Genomic DNA, 12,834 nt, shown 5'->3' on the forward strand with positions numbered 1-12,834 from the left:
ATATATATAATATAAATATATAATATATTATATTATATTATATATATATATATAAGTTATATAAGAGAAACGACGTCGTTTTGTCCACCACAAACGGCGCCGTTTCAACAAATACCCTAACCCATAACCCAACCCCCCCCCCCGATCCCCTGATTCCCCTCCCCTCCCCTCCCCTCCCCTCCCCTCCCGAGTCCCTTCACCCCCTTCGGCCTAATCCCTTCGGTGTTCCCTCCTCCCACCGGCAACCAGTCCGGCCGCCGCACGTATTCCATCATCCCTCTCTCTCGCACGACGCACGAGGCCGGACGCACGCCGCACGGTAACATTTCTCCTCCCCTTTTGATTTTCTCCGTTTGGTTATTATTTTTTATTTTTTATTTAGTTTTGATAGGAGATTGGAAGTAGGATGGGGTTAAATCGGAGATGGAGGATGGGATTGTTTGGATTGTGTGCTGTGGATTCTTCGGATTGTGTGATTGTTTGGATTCCCGATTCAATGGATTGTTTTTTTTTTTTTTTTGTAAATTTCATTGTGATTCGGACCCCTAAATTGATTTAGGGGTTTCATGATTGAAACCCCTAAATCAATTTAGGGGTTAGGGTTTCGGATTGGGGTTCCAATCCCCAATCCGAAACCTTAATTATTTATACTAATATATATATATATATATATATATATATATATATATATATATATATATTTGTTAATCATATACATATATATATTTATATACATATATAAATTACTTATATACATATATATAAATTTATGGAGTTGTGAAACTTGTTTGAGATAGTAATCATCATGGACGCACGGTATGATTTATTAGGGTTTTTGGCATCTTTCTTTTCTTGGCTAGGGTTTTTGCTCTTGAAAGTATGAAATTAAGTTTTTGGCAAATTTGCACTTTTTGATCTTTTTTATTTTTCATATTTTTTAAACATCTTTCAAGATTTTAAAAAATTAAAAAATATACCAATATACTAATATTAATGTCAGTAACTATTAAGAAATGAATTTTATAAAATTAAATATATGAAAAGTAAAAATGAGAGAACAAAACTATGAAGCATATTATCAAGCACTTTTTGTTTTATTTAAAAGTTTTAAATAATTATAACTATTAGATAATTAAAATTCAAAAAAAATCAATTTGAAAATTATATAAAATCAAAAAGAGAAAAGAAAGAAGAATATAATGCCTATTAAAAAATGTCTATTAAAGTGGCCTATTAAAATAATGCCTATTAAAGTGGCCTATTAAAATAATGCCTATTAAAAATATGAAGCATCTCTCTTCAACTCTTCCTAATCAAATTATTTGGAATTGCTTATATGAGGTGTAAAAACTTATTATAGTGTAGCCATTCATATTATCATCATTATATATAAAAAGTACTTAATACATCAATAATAGTTATGTATGTAGTTTTTGCTGATTGTGTTGGATTGCACTTTGAATTTTTTTTTTTTTTGTTGAAAAGTCAGGAATGTCTTCGGATTTCAGTGATAGCTCGCCTTCCCCAGCCAACACCCCTACCCCAGAAACTAACCCTACTCCTACCCCTATAACGAGTACACTTTGCCCTGCTCCGAAGCCCACACAGGGCAAGAAACCTGTATCTATAGTTTGGCAACACTTTACCAAACTAGAGGGTGGGGACCCCAACAACCCACAAGCTAAATGTAATCACTGTGGGAAAATATATGGATGTCACTATAGGAAACATGGTACATCCCAGCTGAAGGTCCATCTAAAGGAACAATGCAAGAAGAGTCCAATTTTAAAATCCTTAGTAGAGAAGGGCCAATCTAGACTAGATTTTAAAATGGCTGATGGGAGTAGTGGGGCCGGGGGGCCAACATTGAAGGGGTATACGAAGTATAACCCCGATGAGTGTAGAAGGAAGTTAGCTCGTATGATTATCATGGACGAGCTGCCTTTTCAGTTTGTGGAGGGTAAAGGGTTCCAAGAATTTGTCCAAGAGTTGGAACCCAGATTTGTACTTCCTTCTCGTCACACCGTGGCAAAGATATTAAGAAGATGTACCTTCGTGATAAAGATGTTTTGAGGGGCCAACTCGCGGGTTTGGTAGTTTGCCTCACTACCGATACTTGGACTTCTATCCAAAATATGAATTACATGTCGTTGACTGTGCATTTTGTTGATGCTGATTGGGTTCTGCACAAAAAGATTATTAAATTTTGTCAAATAGCTGATCATAAGGGTGAGACGATTGGGAAGGCATTGGAGGCCGCAATAAAGGAGTGGGGGTTGGAAAAGGTTTTATCTGTGTCAGTTGATAATGCGTCATCTAATGATGTCGCATTGGGATATCTAAAGAATTATCTTAAAGATGCAAATAAGACATTCTTGGGTGGTGAATACTTGCATGTTAGATGTGCTGCACATATTTTGAATTTAATTGTGACTGAGGGGTTGAAAGATGTTGATGACTCGGTTGCACGAGTTAGAATGGTTGTGAAATGGGTGAGGTCTTCTCCTTCTAGATTGGAGAAATTCAAAGTTGCTGCAAAGGCTGCGGGCATAACATCGAAGAAGGGTCTTTGTACTGATGTTCCTACCAGATGGAACTCAACCTTCTTGATGTTGGAGGCGGCCCAGGAATATAAGGCAGCCTTTCAATTATTGGGTGATGAAGACATCCAATATGTCAAATACTTTGATGAGCACGGGGGATCACGAAAGCCTAATGATGATGATTGGGTGGTAGTTTCTACTTTCGTTGATTTTCTTGGATTATTTTATGATGTCACGTTGAATATATCTGGTTCTTTGTACCCTACATCCCATGGGTTTTGTCAACAAATATGTAGGGTAAAAGAAGAATTAGAAGATATGCATAGGGATTCCAATGAAAGGATGAGGGGGATGGCAAGTTCCATGATACTAAAATATGACAAGTATTGGGGAGATTTGACTAGAATGAATATTTTCTTATATGTGGCTGTTATTCTTGATCCCCGTCTGAAAGTTTCAGGCTTGTTATATGGGTTGGGACTTGTTCACGATCAGGTATGGACTGACATTATTGGTGAATTGGCCCGAGATACCCTGAAAAAATTGTATGACGAGTTTATGGCAATTAAGGGTGGTACTACATCGAAAACACATACACCGACCCCAACTCCTTCTACAGACATCGTGACCGGGCCTCCTACAAAGAAGCGCAGAATGCCGTGGACTAAGACCCTCGCACAGAATCCCACACTAGTCCATCAATCTACGGAGGTTGTTTCTGAGTTAGACAACTATTTGTCAGCGGATATGGTCCAAGATGATGATGATCATTTCGATATATTAGGATGGTGGAAGAATGCCTCAAATAAATATCCCATCATTTCTGAGATTGCCCGCTGTATTTTGGCCATCCCTATTAGCACCGTTGCCTCAGAGTCAGCCTTTAGTACCGGAGGTCGTATATTGGATCTTTTCCGTAGTTCATTGTCTCCTACAACTGTAGATGCATTGATATGCACACAGAGTTGGACGATAGGAAAGGATATTCATGTTCCGGATATTTTAGATTTTAAGGAGACCGATGAGGGTGGTGATCAGTCTGGATTTGGACCACCTGGTAATTATTTTTTATTTTATTATTTTAATTTTTTTATATTCATTTCCATTTCATCGTTATTAATTTTAATATTAATTTTTGTAGTAACACATAAGACGTCTAGCACCTCTGCAACATAAAAATGTGCTCAAGTCCGGGCCACCCCAACTGTCACACCCCTTGACTCAAAGACAAGCCACAGCTGACAAGCCTCTTTAGAATGATCAATTTTTAATGATTTGTAAAAATTTTGTATTCAATAATTTGTAATGTTGATACAATGTCCTTTGGACACTTTTATGTTTGTAATTTTGTAATTGTTTAGCCTTTCAATTTTGTAATAGCTTAGTTATTATTATTAGTTTATTACGTATTAGACTCTTAGACATAACACTTTTTTTTTTTCTTTTAAACTTCGAAATTTTTTTTTTCTTTTTTACTTATAATTTTATGGGCTGAAAAATGAAAATGGCCTACAAGGTATTTTTGACTTGTGGGCCATTTTGGCCCATTGCTGAGATTTATGGGCCCAAAATGGCCCAGAAGCAATTTCTGGGCCATTTTGGCCCATTGCTGAGATTTCTGGGCCCAAAATGGCCCAGAAGGGGGGTGCGGGGGGCTGGACGGACTGGCCCCCCACCCCGTACCCTATCATGCGGGACGGGGTACCCCGCCCCCGCACACCGGAGGCGGGGGACGGGGGGGATTTTCCCCATCCGCCCCATGCGGAGGCGGGGGGCGGTGCGGGTAGCACCCCTATCTTATACAAATACAAAGCTGTCAAAATTCAACCTCAAAAATTGGCAAATTCCACGCTCTCGTGAGTTTTCTTCTTCTTTTCTACAATTTTTGTCAGGCTTCTTCTTTAATATTGTTCTTGCATGTACTATGCTACTCTTAGGGGTGAGCAACCGGGTATCCGAGTATACCCAGCCCAGAACCCGGATTCCAAATCCGGGCCGGAGTCCGGCCCAGATATACCCGAGTTGGAACCCGGATTGATCTAGGTTTTTACAACCTGGAAATCCGGGTTCTGGCCTATACCCGGGTTTTTTTTTTTTTTTAAACAAAGCATGATTATTAAATTTTTTTCAACAAAAAAATATTATGGCACTCTTTTTCTTTTTCAGATCTTGCACATAACGTTTCTTTTTCTTTTTCTTTTTCAGATAAACATTCCTCATTACATATTAATACAACATTCCAAATAATCAATAATTCCTGATGATCCAATTCAAAAAAAAAAAAAAATTCCTGATGATCAACATTCCACATTACAAACTCATCCCAATTCGTGCAAAAACATACACAAAGTGAAAATGAGAAGATAAATCAAATTAATACAACATTCCTAATGATCAATAATTCCTGATGATCAACATTCCTCATTACAAACTCATCCCAATCTGTGCAAAAACATACACAAAGTGAAAATGAGAAGATAAATCAAATTGCAACATTTCTGAAATTAAAACATACATACTAAGAGTCAGAGAGCTACCATTATGCTCATTAAAACATTTCTGAAATCATCCATTTTCAAAACAGATTACAAACAAAATGAAAACTAGCCATGCAAGGAAATAAACAGAGTCAGAGAGCTACTAATTAAGAAGAATTGAAATCATGATGGAGTTGATAACCATTGAATTCCAGAATTGTTGACAGGCAGACAGCATCAAACTTTCAAAAAATAAAAAATGAAAACTTTACTAAAAGAACTCTAATCTTAATCCCTTTTATAATCTTCTATCAATCTCAAATTCTCAGCCCAATCTTCATCTTTGAAACTTCTCAAAAACCCCATTAAAAAAAAGGAAAAAAAATTAAAAAAGAAATATAAACAGCAATGCAAACCCCACTTCCAGATCTTGATCCGTAGACACAACCATACCAAATCATGTAAGAACAAGTAGTAGATGCAAGGACAGCAAGGACAGCACAGAGAAGGCACAAAGCAAAAAACCTGCAAATACATGGTTAAATATATAAACAACAACACATAATTATATTCTGTGCATGCAAAAAACAAACAAGACTGTTAATGCCCATAATTATATTGCACATAATTATATTGCCATGTGGTTTAAAGTTCTTGGATGCATATGAAAACAAAAAATAAAAGAACCTAAAGAGATGACAATGATTTACGATAGAATGTTAATGTGTTTCACCAAAAAAAAAAAAAACAGAGGTGATGTTAATGGTAGGGATGTGTCATAACCAACCAGTCCAAATGAAACTGATTTGCAGGCTTCAATTTGACAAACTGCATATTGTAAGAGAGAAAGGAAGCAGAATCTCATGTGCATATTGTAAGAGAGAACTGCATTTCTTCTGTTATATGATTATCTCTAAAAGCCACCCAAGTTATCAATTCAAAACATAAGTTAGGATTTGACCTCTCCCAAAGACGTTAAGATGGACCGTTTAGGTGGTTAAATAACAATTTCAGTAGTTTATAGGTTATATTGTAAATTGAATAAAAGCTCGAGAGATCAAAAGTATCATTTTTCCTAATATGGTATTGAATAAAAGCTCGAGGGATCAAAAGTATCATTTTTCCTATATGTCACAAATCACACATAAAATAGGCATGGTGAATCATAATAGACACAAAGAACTAAAACTCATTTGATACTAGATCAAATAATACAAACAAAAAGCTCAACAAGAGTCCGACTATATGCCATGAAGCATAATTTTGGAGTCCAAAATTTGGACTGGATCCCTCCATGTGACAAATACACATATTAGCAACAAAATGAGACCTCTACTAGTGAAATTATGCACCAAACAGGATTTAGTATCTTCAAGCATCAGTAAGTCGTTATAAACTGTGTTTTTATAAGTAGCTGGTTGTTTGTAAATGCAGTTAAAATAAATTATACTGGACCATCTAACCAATATGTAGACACTAGACACGAATAAAATAGGAGCAAAATTTGTACAAAATCTCTTACCTCCATTGAAGATTAACCAAGGATAAACTTTTTCAGCATGAATGGAAATGGAGACTCACATCAGTCTCGGTTGAAGATGAAACTAGATGATCGTCTAAAAAAATTAAAAAAATTGAGTTAGATAAATAATAAACCGAATTAGATAGATATTAAAAAAAATATTTCACGTTTCAAACTTACCTTTTAGGTCCATCGACTGTATGTGTTCTTCCAAATCCCGAATGTTAATTGGTTTGGTCCTTAACCAAGTTTGGGTACAAATGAGAGCTTCAACAGTTTATGGAGACAAGGAACTCCTAAAAGGATCCAATATGCGTCCTCCAATACTAAATGCGGACTTTGAGGCAACAGTGGAAATGGGGGTGGCTAACACATCACGTGCTACCTCAGCAAGGACAGGATAGTTAACGGCATTAATTATCCACCAATCTAAGATATCAAAACCGAGCAAGTCGTCTATACATGTCTCAGGAAAATATCTATCTAGCCCCGATCTAAACTCCGTAACACTTCGTTTCTTAAGAAAGTTGGTAAACGTGATCTTAAATTTAGTAGGAACCGATGTTGGCTCATTACCAATATTTATATCAGTGTTGTTTGGCCTTCCTTGAGCCACATTAGAACTCCTCCCACTAACCACACGAAATGTGTTATACTGCTCAATCAAGGGGCCTAAAAGGAGTTTAACCATGTCCTCTATCTTATTCGCCAACTCACACCCTCTGCATTTTTGCAACCAGAAATTCATTGCCATCATTTTATATCTTGGATCAAGCACAAAAGCAACATATATCATCAAGTTAAACTTATTTGTGCTACCCCAATACTTCTCATATTTGTTTCTCATATTTATGCCCATAGTACTAGTGATAATATCATCACTCAAGCACATATCATTTAATGTATCATCAATTGTGCAAAGTTGCTCAAAATAAACATTAGTTGTCACATACAAAGAACCAGAAATGCTCAATGTAACATCATAAAAAACTTTCAACAACTCTACAAAAATCTGTACATTTTTCCAATCATTGCTAGTGGGGTTCAAGAATTGGTCATCCACAAACGCATATTGTTCAAAGGCTTGTTTGTGTTTTTCAGCGGTACTCAACATCAAATATGTAGAGTTCCATCTAGTAGGAACATCCAAGCAAATCATCCTCCCACTAATTTTTTCCTTTACCGCACAAGCCTTGAACTTGGCAAATCTTGAAGGTGAGGATTTCACATACCAGACAGCATCCCTAATCTTTGACACAAAATCAATTACATCCTTCAAACCATCCATAACAATCAGATTCAATATATGGGCAGCTCATCGCATGTGAAAAAATTCACCACCCAGTATAGTACGATCATGGTCTTTTATTCTCCTCCTCATATAATCAACAACAACATCATTTGAGGATGCATTATCAACTGTGATGGTTAAAATTTTATCAATACCTCATTCATGCAATCCCGAGTTTAACACTCTCCCAATAGTTTCGCCCCTATGGTCAGGAATTTGGCAAAACTTAAGTATTTTTTTGTGCAATCTCGAATTGCAACCAATAAAATGTGCGGTAATGCACATGTAGTTCAGATTTTGCATCAACGCCCAAGTATCGGTGGTAAGACAAATTCTTTGACCATTCAACAATTTTTTTAACTGTATCTTCTCTTCTTTATACAGTTTAATACAATCCATTTTTTAAGTGGCTCGGGATGGCAAAGTAAATCGAGGTTTTAAATCTGTTACATATTCAATAAAACCTTCATGCTCCACAAGCCTAAAAGGTAATTCGCATCTAATAAAATACTTAGCGGTTGACACCCTAAGTTTTTCTGCATCGTACTTTACTAGGACTTGTGGACTACACACTCTTCCCTCTGCATCCCTCTTAACACTAGAGGATTGACTTCTTCCAACTCCTTTAATTCTAAGAGGGGAAGTTTCACATGCATTCTGGAGGTGGTGTAACATAGATGAAGTGTCATTTTTGTATTGACAACTGTATAGCTTAGCGCAATAATTACACTGGGCTTTTGGGTTATCGTGGTCAATAGGTTACACTCTAGTATAATATTCCCATACTACAGATTGGTTGCTAGGTTTTTTTTTTAGATTTCTTGGGTAAAGGTGGGATGGAACGGGTAGGTTATTGTGTATGTGTGGATGAAGAAGGGGTTGGAAGAGTCCCAAGCTCCTCTACATCCAATAGAATAGAAGAGGAGTCGCCAACCCCTTGGGTTATACCGACATTACAGCTCACAGAATTTTCTTCCATCTGTTAAAGTTACAACAAAAAAAAAAAGTAAATGATAGAGATTTTTTTTTTCAAATTTAACACATTTAATATTGAAATCGATGGTAGGTGTTTGAATCTTTTGATTGAATTAGCCAACCACCGTTTGCTAATTTTATTATAAGTCTATTAAAAAAATCTACATGTGGAAAGCCAAAAACCACATGGTTCAATCAAGCAAATCAAGCAATCAAGCAATCTTCTAGCTACCTTAAGAATAATTCTATTTTGATAAGTATTAGATATTCTAGATTTACCAGCTCATCATGCATTACATAATTCCTTTCCCAAAGAATACGACCACTTTTTTCTTGGGTAGAGTTCCCTCAAGTACACGACTACTTGTTCTTCTTTTCTCATTCACTACTCAGAGTTAACAGACAAGTAGCATTGCTAATGTTCAAGAGACAAAATAGCAGCATTCAAGTGATAACTAGTAATGATATATGTGCTTTAATCAAAGGATAGAAATTAATTTCCAAAATGTAAGTTAGGAAACTTCATGATAGATCAAATCAGAATACCATGCTATACGAAAAAATCAAGAAAGAGAGAACTCAAGATGTACCTCTTTCAAACTTTTTGCTGTCAATATCTATGCCAATTATTCGTGAAGCACCAGTTGCCTTTGCACCCTCTGCGACCTGTCAGTTACTTCTTCAATCAATCATTAAAATTGATTAAAGAACATGATGCAAAAAAATCTACACCAAGCTTACAGTAAGGCCAACGGTCCCAAGGCCAAAAACAGCAACTATTGACCCTGATTCTACTTTTGCTGTGTTCCAGACAGCTCCAAGACCTAAAAGGCAACACAATATTAAAATAATTAGGATCTGCACATGATAAGTGGCTTATATAAATATAATTTATTTCTATTTTTTTTTAAGACAGAAACACACATGACATTTACCATTATAAGAGTGTTGTTTTAACCATGGCTCCAAATCCCAAAAGATCTATATATATTTGGATTTCAGAGTTCTTAGGAAATGCTCAACTGAATTTTACTTTGGTTTTATGAAACAATATTGAGTATTATTGGATTTGAGTTTGCTTAAACAAGGAGCTTCCCCAAATTGAGTTTTTCTTTCACTTGACTTTGAACCCAATTGATGTTTATAAAAGTAAACAAACATAAGTAGTCGTCATATATCAGACCAAAGCAGGTACCTAAGCTACCGTAGCAGGCTCTGCCTCATATAATATTCCACATTCCACAGAACCTCAGTTCAATACAAATGCAGTTAAAATAAATTATACTAGAGCATCCAACCAGTACGTAGACACTAGACATGAATAAAATAGGAGCAAAATTTGTACAAATCACACCCAAAATCAGAAACCCTAAACAAATCACACCCAAATCAGAAATCCAAAATAAATCACACCTAAAATCAGAAACCACACCAAACAAATCACATCCACTAAACAAACCACACAATAAACTAAAGAACCGAAATGAAAGAAGATTTTATCAAAAACTAACTTGATTTGTAGTGTTTCTAAGGATGACCAAATGAAAGCGACGACAGGATGACGGCGACGACGGGATGAGTGGATGATGGTAAGTCGGCGACGATGGGATGAGGCTAGGGTTTCGGAAAAATTCGTTGTGAGAGAGAGAGAGAGAGAGAGAGAGAGAGAGAGAGAGAGAGAGAGAGATTGGGGGGGAATCGGGATGTTGTAGGGTATTAACCCAGTGCCAAAACGGCGTCGTTTTGGCACTGGATTTAGGTTTTAAAAAAACCCAGGTGCACCCGGGTTTTAGAAACCGGGTACCGGCCTGTGTGTTTTCTGGGCCGGGTTCAGGACCGGGCCAGAAAAAAATCCAGCCCGATTGCCCAGCCCTAGCTACTCTAATAGTGCAAATTCTCGTACATTAATCTTAGCAGACACCAGCAGGAAACATCCAAAAGTTTTCAGGAATCTTGCAATGGGAAGTTTCTTGGTGTTGACAGTTTGACTTGTAAATCCCATCAAACATCTCGGTTGCAAATGAGAGATTGAAGGCAACACAAAAATGATGCCATATAATCGTGCTTAAACCCTTTGTATACATGGTCAAGAAGCAATCTTAGCAGTGGTAAATCGTGTTAATGAGTGGTATTTATGTCATGTATATTAAACGATACGGGTCAACTTGAACACGGCACGTTAAGCTTAACAGATCAGATTTATAAACCCTAACACGACCCATTAAAATAACTGATTGACACGACACGACCCGTTATTAACTAATGAAAAATATATCGACACGGCACAACCCGTTACAACCCAATTATATAAAATGAGTTAAATTGACCCAAATAATCAATTTGACCTAATCAATATAATTTCACATAAAATTTAAAATCACAATATATTCCAAAAATATAAAACTAACTACATAAGTCTAAATTTATAATCCAAACATTAAAAACACAAAAATTACAATTCATAGGAAGTTTAGAAGGCAATCGTGACTTGTAAGGATTGACTCACTGAACTAAGAGAATGACTTAATCTATCTGAAGATGAATATGAGATTGTGAGAGAGTTTGAGTTAGAGTGCGGCGGGAGTAGGGTTTTTTAGTTTTTAGGTATAAGGGTAAAAATGTAAATTTAGCTTTCTTAATGAATAGGTTAACCCATTAGTGACCCATTAAACAATCATGTATTAACGGATCAATCTGTTTTGACCTAAACATGTTAAGGCTAAACTAAAATCCGCTTTTATCATGTCATATTTATATTTTTCTTTTTTTGAATAGGCATTGTATTCATGTTGAGTTAACAGGCCGTGTCACATATTACCACCCTTAACAAGTATGCAAAACCAATCCACATTATTTTTAAATAGTAAATTTAATATATAAGATTTAAATTTTAAAATTTTTCTTTTAAATTAAATTGTCACGCAAACATTTTACCATTTGTGTTATCCACATCAACTTATAAATAGAATTATTTTTCTCTTTTTTTTTTTACTCACTTGTAAGAAAGCAACGAGAAGTATCTATACTGTTCAACAAGATTTGGTAACAGTAAAGAATCAATGTGGTAATTATTATATTAGAATACAAATTAAATGACTAATCTAGCTTGCCTTTTTTTTATTTAATTTTAAACTTTTAAAAATTTGATTATTTAACATGTCTCAACTCCACTGGAAATAGTACTAGTTATGAGACAATATTCTTCAGATTCAATGTTGGTTCCTCTTCATAATTATCCACGTCCATATAGAGGAAAATATACTTGCTGATAGCTTGGCATTCATTTGACCTATTGATCTTTATCTCGGCTCTTTAAGGTCTCATTTAAATGTTGAACTAAATTGAATTTTTTATAAATAGTAGTGAGTTGAGATGGTAGAGTGAGTTTTATAGAACTCACTTAAGATAAATTTAGATGTGTGTAGTTGTTAATATGAGTTTAAATATATTTATGGGAAGTTGAAAATAGTTGTAGGTTTGGGTATAAATAATTGTTAAGTTGAAAAAAGTCGTGAGTCTCACGTGTAAATAGGTTTTAAGTTGATATGAGTTTAATAATTTGAAAGTTAAGTATTTAGATATTAGATTTAGTTTAAAATTAAACTAAATTGAATTAATTTCAATTGAATTTAAGTTCCAAACAAAACCGAAATAATCAATTGATATGTATCCTATAGATCGTGCAGGACTTCCAACCTTTCAAACTAAAATGATTGGTAACTCTTGTCCTTTACACTTGTGTTTTATTGATTAGATTTTTTCTTGCATATTAATGCCTAGGAGTTAGGATGTTTTCAATTTGGTTTTATAAGAGTTTGGTTTGAGATTTCTTTGTAAACAATGCTCTTACTTGTAAAATGTATTAATGCATTAAAAGTGAGGGTATATATTTATAAGATTTGAGGAGTAGTGTTAGATATAGTTTTAGAGTATGCAAACTCCACACACTTCATTTGAAATAAAACAAAGACTGTCATTTAAAAAATATAAATCATAAATTTATCCATTTTTTAAAAATAAAATGTG

This window comes from Carya illinoinensis, chromosome 2 (genome assembly GCF_018687715.1).
Source record: "Carya illinoinensis cultivar Pawnee chromosome 2, C.illinoinensisPawnee_v1, whole genome shotgun sequence".
NCBI classification, from domain to species: domain Eukaryota; kingdom Viridiplantae; phylum Streptophyta; class Magnoliopsida; order Fagales; family Juglandaceae; genus Carya; species Carya illinoinensis.